Below are 15,922 nucleotides of genomic sequence, written 5' to 3'. Positions count from 1 at the left end.
AATAAAAACTTTTAATGCCAATTAAACTGTTTCAAGCCATCTTAGTATTCTGCACATTTATCCCTTAAAATTGACATTTTTTCCTTTCTTTACTTTAAAGCCTATTTTTCATTACACACTAAGAGGTTGAATTAAACTTTTTAAAAAAATTATTAATGAAATTCTATGCACTGTTTCAGGTGATGAACGTACTGGCTTAAGGGATTTTTCTTTTTCATGATGCTTGGACGTCTTTCCCACATCCTTTCTCCCACTGCTGGTATTAAAATAGTTATCTGTTACTGTATAACAAAATTTAGGAGCTGAAAAGAAATATCACACACAGTATCCGTGGGGCAGAAATGCAGGAACAGGTTAAATGTGATGGCTCAGGAACTCTTAGGATCTCAGTGCAGTTTGGATGTTACCTGCGGATGAAGTCATCTGAGAGCCTGACAGCTGGAGGATCTGCTGCTTTTTTCTTTATTTTTTAATAATAAAATACTTCTCTATCCAACCAGGGGCATACCTGATTTTATTGTATTTTTTTTTTAAGTGAGAGGAGGGGAGATGGACTTCCGCATGCGCCCTGACTGGAATCCACCCGGCAACCTCTTTCTGGGTCCAATGCTAGAACCAGTTGAGCCACTGGCTGCAGGAGGGGAAGAGAGAGAAGGGGGAGAGGGAAGAGAAGAGAAGCAGATGGTCAGTTCTTTTGTGTGCTCTGACCAGGAAATGAACCCAGGACGTCCATACACCAGGCCAACACTCTGTCCACTGAGCCAAGCAGCCAGGGCTGAGGATCTGCTTCTAGGTTCACACATGGCTATTGACAGGCTTAGTTCCTCACTGGACGAGCCTGTCCATGGAGCTCTCCATAACATGCTGGATAGCTTCCCCCAAATGAGTGAAACAAAGGGGAGAACGTGTGATGCCACAGTCGTCGATACCTAGATGGAGTCACATGTTTTTATCCTGTTTTTCAGAAGTGAGTCATTAAGTCCAACCTATACTCAATTGGAGAGGCTTACACAAGGTTATGAATACCAGGAGGCCAGATCCTCCAATTTTTTTTGTGGCAAAATACGCAGCACAAAGTATAACTCATTGGCAGTAAGTACATTCATGATGTGTAACTATCACCACAATTTTTCATTATCTGAAACAACTCCCTATTTACCTCTACCCCTACCTTTTGATAGCCTCTACTTTCTGAATTTGCCTATTCTAGATGCCTCATACAAGCAGAATTATAAAATATATTTTCTTTTTTCTCTGACTGCTTTCACTTAACAATATTTTCAAGGCACATTCATATTGTAGCATGTATAATAATTTATTTTTTATGACAATAATATCAAATAGTTATAGATATAGATACCATGTCTGTTTACCCATTCATCTTTTGATGGACATTGGGACATTTTGGGTTTACACATTTTAGCTCTTGTGAATAAGGCTGCTGTGAACATCGATTTACATTTATATCCTTGCTTTTCATTGTTTTCGGTGTACACCCAGAACTGGAATTGCTGGGTTATATGGTAAGTCTATACTTTATGTCTGAGGAATCACCAGACTTGGTCACAGCAGCTGCTTCATTTTACATTCTCACTAGGAATGCACAGGTTTCCAACTTTTTCCACATCCCTATCAGCACTTTTTATTTAAAAAAAAATGTTAGGGGGAGGGGCACAAAGAAAACTAGATAGAAGGTGACAGAGGACAATCTGACTTTGGGTGATGGGTATGCAACATAATTGAATGACAAGATAACCTGGATATGTTATCTTTGAATATATGTATCCTGATTTATTGATGTCGCCCCATTAAAAAAATAAAATTATTTAAAAAAATGATTGATTGATTGATTTTCAAGAGGAAGGGGGAGAGAGAGAGACATTGATTTGTGGTTCCACTTATTTATGCATTCATTGTTGATTCTTGTATGTGCCCTGACTCAGGATGGAACCTGCAACCGGGGTGTAATCCAACTGAGTTACCTGGCCAGGGCCATTCTTTTCCATTTCATTGATAATAGTCGCCTTGATGAATATGAAGGGTTATTTCATTGTGGTTTGCTTTGCATTTTCCTAGTGACTAATGTTGAACATCTTTTCATGTGCCTATTGGCCATTTGTTTGTAAATCTTGGAGAAATATCTATTCAAGTCCTTGGCCCATTTTTAAATTGAGTTTGTTGAGTTGTAATTCTTAATATATTTTAGATATCAATCCCTTAAATGATATGAGTTGAAATATATTCTCCCATTTTTTGGCTATCTTTTCACTCTTAATAGTGTCCTTTGATGCACAAAAGTTTTAAGTTTTGATAAAACCCTATTTATTTTTTCTTTTGTTGCCTGTACTTTTGGTGTCATATCTAAGATATGGTCACCAAATCCAATATCATGAAGCTTTACCCCTGTTTTCTATTAAGAACTTCACTTTTAGCTTGTTATATTTAGATCTTTGATCCGTTTGAGTTAATTTTGTATATAGTGTAAGGTAAGTTTTCCATTTTCATTCTTTTTGCATGTGGATATCCAGCTTATACATTTGTTGAAAACTGTCCTTTTCCATTGAGTGGTTTTGCCATCTTTGTTAAAACTCATTGACCATGCATGCGAGGTCTATTTCTGAGCTGGTGTTCCACTGCTCTGGATATCTGCCCTTATTCCAGCACCTCTCGATTTTGATGATGGTAGCTTTGTAGTAAGTTTTGAAATGAAATGTGAGTCTTTAAAATTTGTTTTTTTTTCTTTCAAAGTTGTTTTTTTTAAAGATTGTTTTGGCTATTTGAGGGTTTCTTGAGAGTCCATTTAAATTTTAGTATAGGCTTTCCTACTTTTACAAAAAAAACACCATTGGGATTCTGATAGGGATTGCACTGTATCTGTGGATCACTGTATTGACTTGTCACCTTAATATTGCCTTTGAATCTATGAACATGAGAGGTCTGTCCATTTATTTATGCCTTCTTTAATTTCTTTCAGCAGTGGGTTTTTTTTTTTTTTTTCATTTTTCTGAAGCTGGAAACGGGGAGGCAGTCAGACTCCCGCATGCGCCCGACTGGGATCCACCCAGCACGCCCACCAGGGGGCGATGCTCTGTCCATTCGGGGCGTCGCTCTGTCGCGACCAGAGCCACTCTAGCACCTGAGGCAGAGGCCAAGGTGCTATCCCCAGCGCCCGGGCCATCTTTGCTCCAATGGAACCTCGGCTGCGGGAGGGGAAGAGAGACAGAGAGGAAGGAGAGGGGGAGGGGTGGAGAAGCAGATGGGTGCTTCTCCTGTGTGCCCTGGCCGGGAATCGAACCTGGGAACCCTGCACGCCAGCCCAACGCTCTACTGCTGAGCCAACCCACCAGGGCCTCAGCAGTGTTTTGTAGTTTTTAGTGTACACATCTTTCTCATCCTTAGTCAAATTTATTCTTAACTTTGTTTCATGTATTGCAAATGGAATTGTTTTCATAATTTCCATTTTGGATTGTTTACTGCTAGTATGTAGTAAATGCCATTGATTTTTGAGTGTTCATTTTGTATCCTGGAACTTTGCTGAATTCACTTATTAGTTCTACGTGTGGAATCTTTAAAGTCTTTCTACATATAAGATCACATCATCTGCAAATAGACGATTTTATTTCTTTTCAATTTGGATGCTTTAAGTTTATTTTTCCTGTTTTTTCCCCTAATTGCTATGGCTAGAACCTCTAATACTGTGTTGAACAGAAGTGGTGAAAGCAGCTGGGTGACTCTCCTGTGTGCCCTGACTGGGAATCAAACCCAGGACATCCACACGCCAGGCCGATGCTCTACCACTGAGCCAACTGGCCAGGGCTTGACAGATTTCCTTAAATGCCAGGAACTGAACCGAACCGAACCAAACCAAACCAAACAACAACAACAAACACCCACAAAAGAAGTCGAAAGAAACAAAATAAAAATCACTCCCCCTAGTCTTTGAAGTTTGGCTCTATGTTGGGGCACTCCTTCAACACTGAGTTAGGCTTGCTTTGATCCTAGAAATCAGCCCAGTCTATCTGTCTATCTATCAGTCTGTCTGTCTCTTTATTTTTCTGTGGAGAATGACAGCTTGGAACTTCTTAGTTAATTATTTTGCTTACCACTCAGGTTTTTCTATAACCCGATCTTGCGAATGATATGCCATTGCTCCTGTGCTATGCTTTGCTCATCCAGATTCAGTCTGGAGCAGGATGGGAGGGCACTCTGCAGGCCTGTGAGTACCAGGAGCAGGATGGAGGGCACTCTGCAAGCCTGTGAGTACCAGGAGCAAGATGGAGGGCACTCTGCAGGCCTGTGAGTACCAGGAGTAGGATGGAGGGCACTCTGCAGGCCTGTGAGTGCCAGGAGCAGGATGGGAGGGCACTCTGCAGGCCTGTGAGTACCAGGAGCAGGATGGGAGGGCACTCTGCAGGCCTGTGAGTACCAGGAGCAGGATGGGAGGGCACTCTGCAGGCCTGTGAGTACCAGGAGCAGGATGGGAGGGTACTCTGCAAGCCTGTGAGTACCAGGAGCAGGATGGGAGGGCACTCTGCAAGCCTGTGAGTACCACGAGATGGGAATTGCTGGGAGTCAACTAAGAGGTTGCACAGGGTAGGACCAGAATTTCCCCCAAAATGATACTGGTTGAAACCACAGAGTTTTATACATTAAAGCTAGAACTTTAGTTTGGCTCCAACAATGATTACTGTTTGTGCTGGCGTGACACTGAGACTCTGCTAGAAACTGAACTGACCAGAATGTCAGGCACAGCTTCCGTCTTTGAAAAACTTCCAGACACCTGAACAGATTATTTTAAAGCAGTGTGGCTAAGATTTTTTTCCCTTTTCTTTTACAGAGGGCTAGGGGAACATGAGAAGTACATTTAGCTCAACTTGGAGGGTGAGGAGTGTTCTTGTTTCAAATGACACCTGAACAGAACTATGAAAGATGCAAGCTGGGGGAAGGGAGAGCTGTAGCTGTATTGGAAAACATTATCTGCAGAAGGAACTATGTGAGGATAGGTTGGAGGATAGTAATGAATGTAATATTATACTTTCTGAGAAAACAATTCACATAGTTAAATTAGAAACTAACTAGTACAGCCTGACCACGTGGTGGTAGAGTGGATAAAGCAGCAGCCTAGGGCACTGAGGACCCAGCTTTGAAGCCTGGAGGTCACCAGCTTGAGTGTGGGTCATCCGGCTTGAGCGCTGGCTCACCAGCTTGAGCGTGGGGTCACTTGCTTGAGTGTGGGATCATAGACATGACTCCATGGTCACTGGCTTGAGCCCATGGTCACTGGCTTGAGCCCAAGGTTGCTGGCTTGAGCAAGGGGTCACTGGCTCAGCTGGAGCCCCCCCTCCCATCAAGGCACATATGAGAATGCAATCAATGAACGAAAATGCTGCAACAACAAGCTTATGCATCTTATCTCTTTCCCTTCCTGTCTGTCCCTTTCTGTCTGTCTGTCTCTCTCATTAAAAAAAATAAAAAGAAAAAAAGAAAGGGAAAAAGAAAGAAATTAACCAGTACAAGATGAATAAGTCATATTTTGATGAAAAGCATGTCCGAGGCACTATGGGAACTCTTTAGAACTTCGTATCGTAGGAAGACTCAGGAAAGTCCTGTCATAGGAGGTTCTTGAGCTAACTAATTTTGGGTGACTGAATGTAGCTGGCTGGAGAAGCTCATCACCTAAAGGATGAAGGGCAAGTGTAAAGCATAGGGAATGATAAAGGGTGGCAGTTTTCTATGAGGAGCTACTGAGAAGTTCATGTAACTGCTGTGGACATTGCTAGGAGTAAGTGGCTGCATACTGGAGGGGAGGGGTTGCTGTGAGAGTTGTGTCATAAGAGGCCTGTGTGATCTTGTATCCTAATGGGTTTGAACTATGTTGCAGGTGAAGAAGATTGTCAACAAGATGGTGACATAATCATCAGGATGACCATATAATGTATAGGGACATGAGTACTCTTTATAGACCCTTATAATAATAAATATTTTAAAATATGGAAAGTATTTAAAATAAAAAAATCAAATTTTTTCTTATTATAAAATTAACTCATGTTTATCATGGGAATTTAGAAAATGCCTAAAGAACAAGAGAGAAAACCTCAATCTCATTACCCAAAGGAACTGCTTATTAACCTTTCTATGTATTTTCTAAATATATTTATATATATTTAAGAACCAGTCTCTAACTGTACAGGCATTTTGAATTAAAATTTAGCAATCTGTATTTTGAAATTCATATTTTATAACACATCATTTACTTAACTAAACACTTACTTGAAATGTGAATAGAAAAACTTGAACACTTTTATAATAAATAAATTTTCTTAGACTTTTGGAAACTGAATCGAAAAATATACATATTTTAAATTCTTTTGCTATGTGTTGCTGATTACTTTTGTAAAGGAGTGTATCAGTTGTGCTATTGGCATTTTGTAAGGTTCATTCTTTGTGTTATTTTTAGTAAGTAATTTTTACCTAGCATTAATGAGAGGCTGTGAGAGCCCTCCAGTGGCCAAGATAATTTCTGCAAAAATATCAGTGAAATTAAAAAAGAAATTTTATCTAATTGTTAAATCTTGGCAAAAAACAGGGGAGTGACTAGAGATACCTTATCCTGTAGTTAAAAAAGAGATACCATTTACTTTCCTTCCAAATTCTTGTTCATCTGCTACCAGATTATAAAATGCTGTGAATTTCATTGCTATGTAACAGGAAGGATAAAATTATATTGGTTTCAAATAGGTTTACATCCAACTGATTAACTGTTTTTGGTATAAAAGCTAATACTTGTCAAATACTATGTGTTAGGTGCTTGTCCAAGCATTTTGCATGCAACAATAAATTTAATTCACATAGCTATTATGAAATAATTACTATTTTTAAATACAGTTTTACTGACAGGAAATAGAATATTAGTTACTAAACAGAGTTACTTAACAAAAAGATTAAATAACTTGCCCAGATTAACACAACTAGGAAGTAATAGAGCGAGGATTCTGCTCTAATGTCTCCCTTGAATCTTTGTGTCTAATAGCATTCCCATTTGGGATAATTTCATAAGGTAGAATCTTTATGTAACAAACAAACAAAAGAAAACAATTGGTACAATTGAGACATACACTTCTTTTCTAGGCATTAAAAAAATTTTTTTTTTCTTTTCCAAGTGAGAGCAAGGGAGATAGACAGACTCTCACATGTGCCCTGACCAGGATCCACCAGGCAACTTCCATCTGGGGCTGATGCTCTGCCCATCTGGGGCCATGCTTGAAACCAAGCTATTTTTATCACCTAAAGCGGAGGCTCCATGGAGCCATTCTCAGCGTCTAAGGCTGATGCACTCGAACCCACTGAGCCACTTGCTGCAGGAGGGAAAGAGAGAGAGAAAGACAAAGATTAAAAGTGGGGGTGGGGGTGGGGGTGGGGCGGAGGGGAAGGGTGGAGAAGCGGATAGTCACCTCTCTTGTGTGACCTGACAGGGAATCAAACCTGGGTCATCCACATGCTGTGCCAACACTCTACCACTTAGCCAACCAGCCAGGGCCCTCTTCTAGCCATTTTTTAATGGAGCAGTATAATGTTGATAACATAATTTATAATTTTATATTTTGTATTGAATGAATAAATAACAAGAAGGCACATGATAGTTTTGATCACTTTATAATTCATACATTTTCAGTAAAAGGCTTAAAGTTGGATAAATTGCTCTGTATTTTGATGTACTAGGTAGCTAACAGAAATAGCTACTCTTAATTTCTAAGAAAATTTAATGGTGTGGCTTTCTAGTTAATTTTCTTATTTTTTTTTCTTTTAGAAATCACATACTTTATTGCTACTACATTTTTAGAAAATGTGATCTCCAGTTTAAGCTAAACTTAAGGACTTTTACTGTTCTTCAGAAAGTATGACCTCAAAGGTTGAATTAGAAATATCATCCAGTGTGTCCTGAAAGTTCTGGTAGAGAAACAGATAAATAGAATTGGCTGTTTGAAGGCAGAAGAGAGCAAACATTCCGGAAAGGACTGAAACCTAATACTCCAGGTTCAAAATTTTCATTATTCTGCTTTATCTCCAAGCTGAAGAAGGGGAAATTTGGAATAAAATGGCTTCTAAGGGAATGGTATTATAGTTGCATCATGAAGGCCAAGCAATGGCAACCTAAAAGCACAGTTGCCCTGTCCCCCCTCTCCCAGTAGCTGCATTTCAAATTCCAGATAGTAGTAATTTGTGAAAGTGCTGCTGCTCTTCTCCTGATGGAGATACTGTGACTGAGACCTATCTCTAGATGATGAAACTTTTCTACTTGAGACTGAGTACCACACATTCCTTCTAGTGGAGATGGTGCCACTGTGCCAAGGACAACAGGTGGGTACCTGAGACCACAAAAAACCTTTATTTGGTCTTTTGTCCACCCCTAGACCAGTTTGAATCCCCACCTACTGATTTATCCCATATCTTGTCTTCAGATTCCCATCTGCTATGAACTGAATATTTGTGACTCCTTCAAAATTTATATATTGAAACCTAATCTTCAATGTGATGGTGTTTGAAGGTGGAGCCTTTGGGAGGTGATTAGGTCATGAGGATGGAGCCCTCAAGAATGGAGTTAAAGCCTGACCAGCAGTGGTGTAGTGTATAGAGCTGACCTGGGATGCTGAGGGCCTTGGTTTGAAACCTCTAAGGTCACCAGCTAGAATGTGGGCTCCCTGGCTTGAGCACGGGCTGGCAAGCTTGAGTACAAGGTCATCAACGTGATCCAAAGGTTGCTGATTTGAGCCCAAAGGTTGTTGGCTTACAGCCCAAGGTCACTGGCTTGAGCCCAAGCTTGCTGGCTTGAGCAAAAGGTCACTGGCTAGTCTTGAGACCGCTGGTTAAGGCACATATGCAAAGCAATCAATAAACAACTAAGGTGCCACAACTACGAGTTGATGCTTCTCATCTCTCTCCTCCCCTTCTCTCTCTAAGAAGGAAGAAAGACTGAGAGAAAGAAGAAAGAAAGAAGGAAAGAAAGAAAGAAAGAAAGAAAGAAAGAAAGAAAGAAAGAAAGAAAAAGGAATGGCATTAGAGAGAGACTCCAGAAAAATCCTTTGTCCCTTTCACCATGTAAGGACACAGAAAGAAAGTTGCTGTCTATGAACCAAGAGGAAGACTCTTACCAGACACTGAACCTGCCAGTCAGTGCCTTGTGCTCGGACTTCCAGCCTCCAAAACTGTGAGAAATATACTGCTCACAAATATTAGAGGATACTTCAAAATGAATATGAAGTGATAAAATATTTCCTAATTTTTGTGAGAAGAATTAGGGGATATTTCAAAATGAATATGAAGCGATAAAATATCTCCTAATTTTTGTGAGCAGTATAAGTTTCTGTTGTCTATTGAACCACCCAGCCTGTGGTATTCTGTTATTATAGCCCAAACCAACTGAGACATCATCCTAGTGAAAATTTGAAGCTTGCAAATTCAATTTCTTGTTTTGAACCCCTCAATTCAGATCAATTGAACAGATGTGTATTGATTGCCTTTATGTTTATTAGGCACCGTGCCACACTCAGGTTTTAGTGATCAGCAAAATAGACAAAACCCCAAAACTCACAGGTATTTTCTTTTTATAAATCTGTGATTAATACATTTGTTCACACTATGAATTCATATTACAATATTTCTGAAAATGTGTGTGCATGTGGAATTTTTGAATTATCAAATATTAAAATTCACCAGAGGAACTTATCCCTCAATTGGGGGTCTTATTAAAAGCATTTTATTTCAATTAATTAATTAATTTTTAGTGAGAGAAAGAGAGAGGGACAGATAAGAAGGGAGAGAGATGAGAAGCATCAATTCATACTTACAGCACCTTAGTTGTTCATTGATTGCTTTCTCATATGTGCCTCAGTGGGAAGCTCCAGCTGAGCCAGAGACCCCTTGTTCAAGCCAGCGACCTTGTGCTCAAGCCAGCGACCATGGGGTCATGTCTATGATCCCATGATTAAACGGGTGACCCTGTGCTAAGACTGGTGAGCCCGTGCACAAGCCAGGGACCTAGGGGTTTCGAATCTGGGTCCTCAGTGTCCTAGACTGACGCTCTATCCACTGCACCACCTCTTGGTCAGGTTAAAAGTACTTTATTTTTATTTTTATTTTTATTTTATTTTTCATTTTTCTGAAGCTGGAAACAGGGAGAGACAGTCAGACAGACTCCCGCATGCGCCCGACCGGGATTCACCCGGCACGCCCACCAGGGGCGAGGCTCTGCCCACCAGGGGGCGATGCTCTGCCCGTCCTGGGCATCGCCATGTTGCGACCAGAGCCACTCTAGCGCCTGGGGCAGAGGCCACAAAGCCATCCCCAGCGCCCGGGCCATCTTTGCTCCAATGGAGCCTTGGCTGCGGGAGGGGAAGAGAGAGAGAGGAAGGCGCGGCGGAGGGGTGGAGAAGCAAATGTGCGCTTCTCCTGTGTGCCCTGGCCGGGAATCGAACCCGGGTCCTCCGCACGCTAGGCCGACGCTCAACCGCTGAGCCAACCGGCCAGGGCAGTACTTTATTTTTAAATGAATAATCTCATCTAATTTTATACATGTTTCCTGTTTTCATATGTTTGGTTTCCTAAAAAGATGCATCTGTTTTTTTAATGTGAAGAAAGTTTTCACAGAGAAATATACACTTCACTTGGGTCATACATTTGGAATGTGGGAAGTTGTCATTAATCTTGTTTCTTTTTTTTAAATTAACTTAATTTATTGGGGTGATATTGGTTCGCAAAACCATACAGGTTTCAAGTGTACAGCTCAATAAAGCACTATCTGCCCACCGCATCCTGTGTCCTTTGCCCCAAGCAGTCCTTTTTACACTTAAAATACTTTCTCAGCCATGCAGTGATATGTGACAGCCACTAGTAGGCACTGTAAGTCCACTTCTTTGGTCTCACATTTGCTTTCAATGTGGGCTTTGCGCGCCTGCCAGCAAACACATTTGCCAGTGTGACGTCAATCACGTTAGTTTGACCATTTTTAGGTAACTTCTAAGTAAATGGTAGGGCAGTTAATCAGGCTTTTCCTTTGTTTAGTACACATCTTGAATTTAGGGCATTGATTAACTCTGTAATCTTCCCCTTTAACCATCTTCAATTAAGAATTAGATGAAGGAATTTGTGCTCAAGCTCTAGGAAAGACGCTTACATTTTTCATAATGGAAAGACTATTGAATCTAAGGTTGGAAGACCTGGAATCATGGTTCAGATATAGCTTTACTACTTCTTTTATATGCTGCAGAAATGTCATAATAAAGTTTTCCAAGAGAAAATGACTAGAAAGACCTTTTCCTGGAAGGTCTGAGGACTCACTGTTTACACTTACCTGGGATGACTGGACCCCTGAGAGACTGAATCTCATGACTAACAGAGTGATGATAAACCTGGAATGTCAGTTTGTTAAGTTATGCTATGTGAGAAGTCAGATTCTCATCACAATGAGGGTTTGGGAAACAGTCATAGTCAAGGAATGTGGGTGATTTTAGGAAAAGCCTTAGCTGAGATAGCTTGAGGAACTTCCCACTATACAGAGAGCCTTGCCAAAGGGACCACATCCTTGGAGTCTGTGGGCCACCATAACATCTTCTGTGGATACAAGAGGATTCTCATGGCTTCTGTCTGCCTGTTGGTTTCCAGTTTCCTGTGCTTCTCTGGATGCCCCACTTACTTTTATTTTTCTTTTCTTTTTTCCCCCTTCTTTTCCAAGTGAGAAGAGGGGAGATAGACAGACAGACTTCCACCTGCGCCCGGATTGGCATCCACCCAGCAACCCCCATCTGTGGCTGATGGTTTGCCCATCTGGGACCATGCTCACAACTGAGCTATTTTTAGCACCTGAGGTAGAGGCTCCATGGATTCCATCTTCAGTGCCTGGGGCCAATGTGCTTGAGCCAGTCGAGCCATGGCTGCAGGAGAAGAGAGAGATAGAGTGAGGAGGGAGAGAGTGGAGTGGAGAAGCAGATGGTTACTTCTCCTGTGTGCCCTAACCAGAAATTGAACCCAGGACATCCACATGCTGGGCTGATGCTCTACCACTGAGCCAAACAGCTGAGCCAACCAGCTAGAGCTCCACTTACTTTTTTTTTTTTCATGACAGAGGCAGAGAGAGAGAGACAGAGAGAGGGACAGACAGACAGGAAAGGAGAAAGATGAGAAGCATCAATTCTTTGTTGTGGCATCTTAGTTGTTCATTGATTGCTTTCTCATATGTGCCTTGACCAGGGGGCTACAGCAGAGCGAGTGACCCCTTCCTCAAGCCAGTGACCTTCGGCTCAAGCTGGTGAGCTTTGCTCAAACCAGATGAGCCTGTGTTGAAGCTGGCGACCTCGGGTTTTGAACCTGGGTCTTCTGTGTCCCAGTCCCATGCTCTATGGACTGCGCCACCACCTGGTCAGGCCCATTTACTTTTCAATGGACATACTCTCCCTCTACTTATGGCTAATTCATTGATAATGTTATGCTATGCTGGCCTCCTTTGAGTGGCCATTTGTATATCTGTGCTGGGATCATTTAGACCAGGGGTAGTCAACCTTTTTATACCTACCACCCACTTTTGTATCTCTGTTAGTAGTAAAATTTTCTAACCACCCATCAGTTCCACAGTAATGGTGATTTATAAAGTAGGGAAGTAACTTTACTTTATAAAATTTATAAAGCAGAGTGACAGCAAGTTAAAGCATATCATAATAATTACTTACCAAGTACTTTATGTCGGATTTTCACTAAGTTTGGCAGAATAAATCTTTATAAGACAACTTACTATAGTTAAATCTATCTTTTTATTTATACTTTGGTTGCTCCACTACCGCCCACCATTAAATCTGGAACGCCCACTATTGGGCGGTAGGGACCAGGTTGACTACCACTGCTTTAGATGTTCATTTTACGGTTTCTCTCCCATTAGTAGATCATTATTTTTGCTTTAGCCTCTATTAAAGGCAACACATATATTTCCAATAGCTCTATATTGCTTATAAATTATACTAACTGTAGCTAATATTTAGGAGTGTCCATCAGTGCTGGGTACTGTACTATGCATTTTGTATAAGTTATTTCACTTAATTCTCATAATAAGAATACAGATGCCTGTAGAAGCATCTGCTATTATCACTTTATAGATGAAGAACCTGAGAGATGCAAAGGTTAAGGGAAGCCCAAGTGATGAAGTCAGAATATGAACTCAGGAGGTTCCATTCCAAGATCTTTACAATTTCTACCACTTAGTGCCCGACTTCTGAAATCTGGCTTTTCAAATACCTCTGTGTGTGAGACCTGTGGGTGATCTGGGCATTGCTGAATTCTTGTTAAAGAATTCTTTTTATCAAATGCTAATGGAGTCACAAAAGTGTAGATTTTATAACTGCTTTTTCAATGAAATGATGTTGCTTGGGTTTTATATTTTATGTGGTACTTAATACAAAAGCTTCTTTTCTTTTAAAGATTGTAAGGAAATATCTGAAAACATCCAGGTCAATAGACCTTGGTGATGAAATGCTCCCAAACACAATGAATGGCCACTAATAAAGGGGATATATTCCAATAAAATAGTTTCCCCTGCCAAACTTTTCTGAATACAGGAAGACCACAGCAAAAACAAGAGTTCTGAATCATCATATTACAATAACACTAGCCCAGGTTTACCAAACACTTACTTCATACCAGACATTGTTTTAAGCTCTATATGTATGTTAATCCACATAATCATTAAAAAACTTCTGTTGTAGGCACTATTTTTATCCCCATTTTATAAATGAGAAAATCGAGGCCCAGAAAGGCGAAGTGACTGGGTCCCACAGCTAGCTAAGTAATAGAGACAGGGTTGAACCCAGCTACTCTGGCTTTTTATTTTAAGCAAGAGAGAGAGAGAAAGAGAGAAAGAGACATACATACATACAGACAGGGACAGACAGGAAGGGAGAGAGATGAGAAGCATCAACTTATAGTTGTGGCTCCTTAGCTGTTCATTGATTGCTTCTCATATGTGCCTTGACTGGAGGGCTTCAGCTGACTCAGTGACTCCTGGCGCAAGTCAGTGACCTTGGGCTCAAGCCAGAGACCATGGGGTCATGTCTAGATCCCACACTCAAGCCAGCAGCCTTGCACTCAAGCTGGCAACCTCAGGGTTTCAAACCTGGGTGCTTAGCATCCCAGGCTGACACTCTTTCCTCTGCGCCACCACCTGACCAGGCCTGGCCTTCCATCTTAACCATGGTGCTCTCCTTAATGAATATGGTGACTCTTGTACTTGACACTCTGTCATCTGTTACAGAATCTTTTCTTTTTATGCACTTGATTTCTTTAGGGTGTCCTCCAGGCCAGTCTTCCCTAGAAAGACATGGTGATTTGCCCTGACCCTCAACATTAGGGAAAACTAGCTGTGGGAAAGCTCATTACCTATGATTTATGATACATATCTTAGAGCGTTGAGTAGGAAGTTTTGTGTCTGATAAAATCCTTCACATCTTTAAATCTCACGTTTGGTGATAGTGAGAGGTAATAAGATAAGTCATTTATTTCAAAGGGAGTTAAAACTTTAATATAAATGTAGCCTAAGGAGGGTTTCTCTACACTATAAAAAGATGCATATAATGGGTCTTATTTGAATTATCAAACAGGAGGTGATTAATGTTGATGATGTGGCTTCCATTGTAGAGCTCTCTGGGTCAGGTATTGTTCTCATAGTACAGATAATTAACTTATTTACAGGGACCCCAGGGCAGTCAGCCTAGCTTTTCACGTGTCAAAATGGGACATGTGAGCCTTTTAGGAATTTTCAAGAAGTGGTAATCAGGACAGGTTCCCAGGAATGGTTAGTGGGAGGGTGGGTAGTAAGATGGGCCCTTGGAGTCTATCTCCTTTCCAGCTGTGTGAATGGGCAACAACCTCTCATGCTGATTCTTCAAGTGCATTATGTGTCAGCAATTATTCCTGCCAAAAAGGGTTTTTAGGAGAATTACTCAATGAGATATTTTACGAGGCCCTGGCCGGTTGGCTCAGCGGTAGAGCATCGGCCTGGAGTGAGGGGGACCTGGGTTCGATTCCCGGCCAGGGCACATAAGAGAAGGGCCCATTTGCTTCTCCACCCCCGCCTCCTCCTTCCTCTCTGTCTCTCTCTCCCCTCCCGCAGCCAAGGCTCCATTGGAGCAAAGATGGCCTGGGCGCTGGGGATGGCTCCTTGACCTCTGCCCCAGGCGCTAGAGTGGCTCTGGTCGCGGCAGAGCGAGCGTTGCCCCTGGTGTGCGTGCCAGGTGGATCCTGGTCGGGCGCATGCGGGAGTCTGTCTGTCTCTCCCCGTTTCCAGCTTCAGAAATATACCAAAAAAAAAAAAAAAAAAAAAAAAAAAAGAGATATTTTACGAGATAATGCATAAATATAAATGCGTGCACACCGTACATGAATGACACAGATGGATAAATGTGAGTTGTAATTGTTGTTATCACCATTATTGTAGTGATGGCGGCCTCTGATGATTTTCGAGTAGAGAAAGGATCATTTTCTTTCTACTAGTAACTGTTGAATGCTTTGCGTCTGTGCCTTGGGCAATTCCTAGCTCAGCGTTTCAAATTCCGCGGAGGAACTGTACAGGGCGCCCGCGAGAGTGCCGCGTCCCTGCTCTCGGCTGGAAAGAAGTTGAGGCGGGACGGAGCATGGCGGAGACCCACAGACAGACGAGAGAGGCAACAAGGGGAGAAATGATTCCCAGCACTCTACGTTTCTCAGATCTGCATTTCTTTCCAACACTGCCTGCGAGCCGGGGGGGGGGGGGGGGGGGGGGGGGGGAGGGGCGGGCGGCGTGGTCGCCCCTTTCCCTCATCTCGCTCCCCCCCACCCGCCACACTGGACCCCGCCGCGCGATTGGCCGGCTTGACCCAGGGCCACCGCCGATTGGCGCTCGCAGGTC

The sequence above is a fragment of the Saccopteryx bilineata genome, chromosome 8, assembly GCF_036850765.1.
Source record: "Saccopteryx bilineata isolate mSacBil1 chromosome 8, mSacBil1_pri_phased_curated, whole genome shotgun sequence".
Classification (NCBI taxonomy): Eukaryota; Metazoa; Chordata; class Mammalia; order Chiroptera; family Emballonuridae; genus Saccopteryx; species Saccopteryx bilineata.
Note: the sequence above shows the minus strand (reverse complement) of the source record.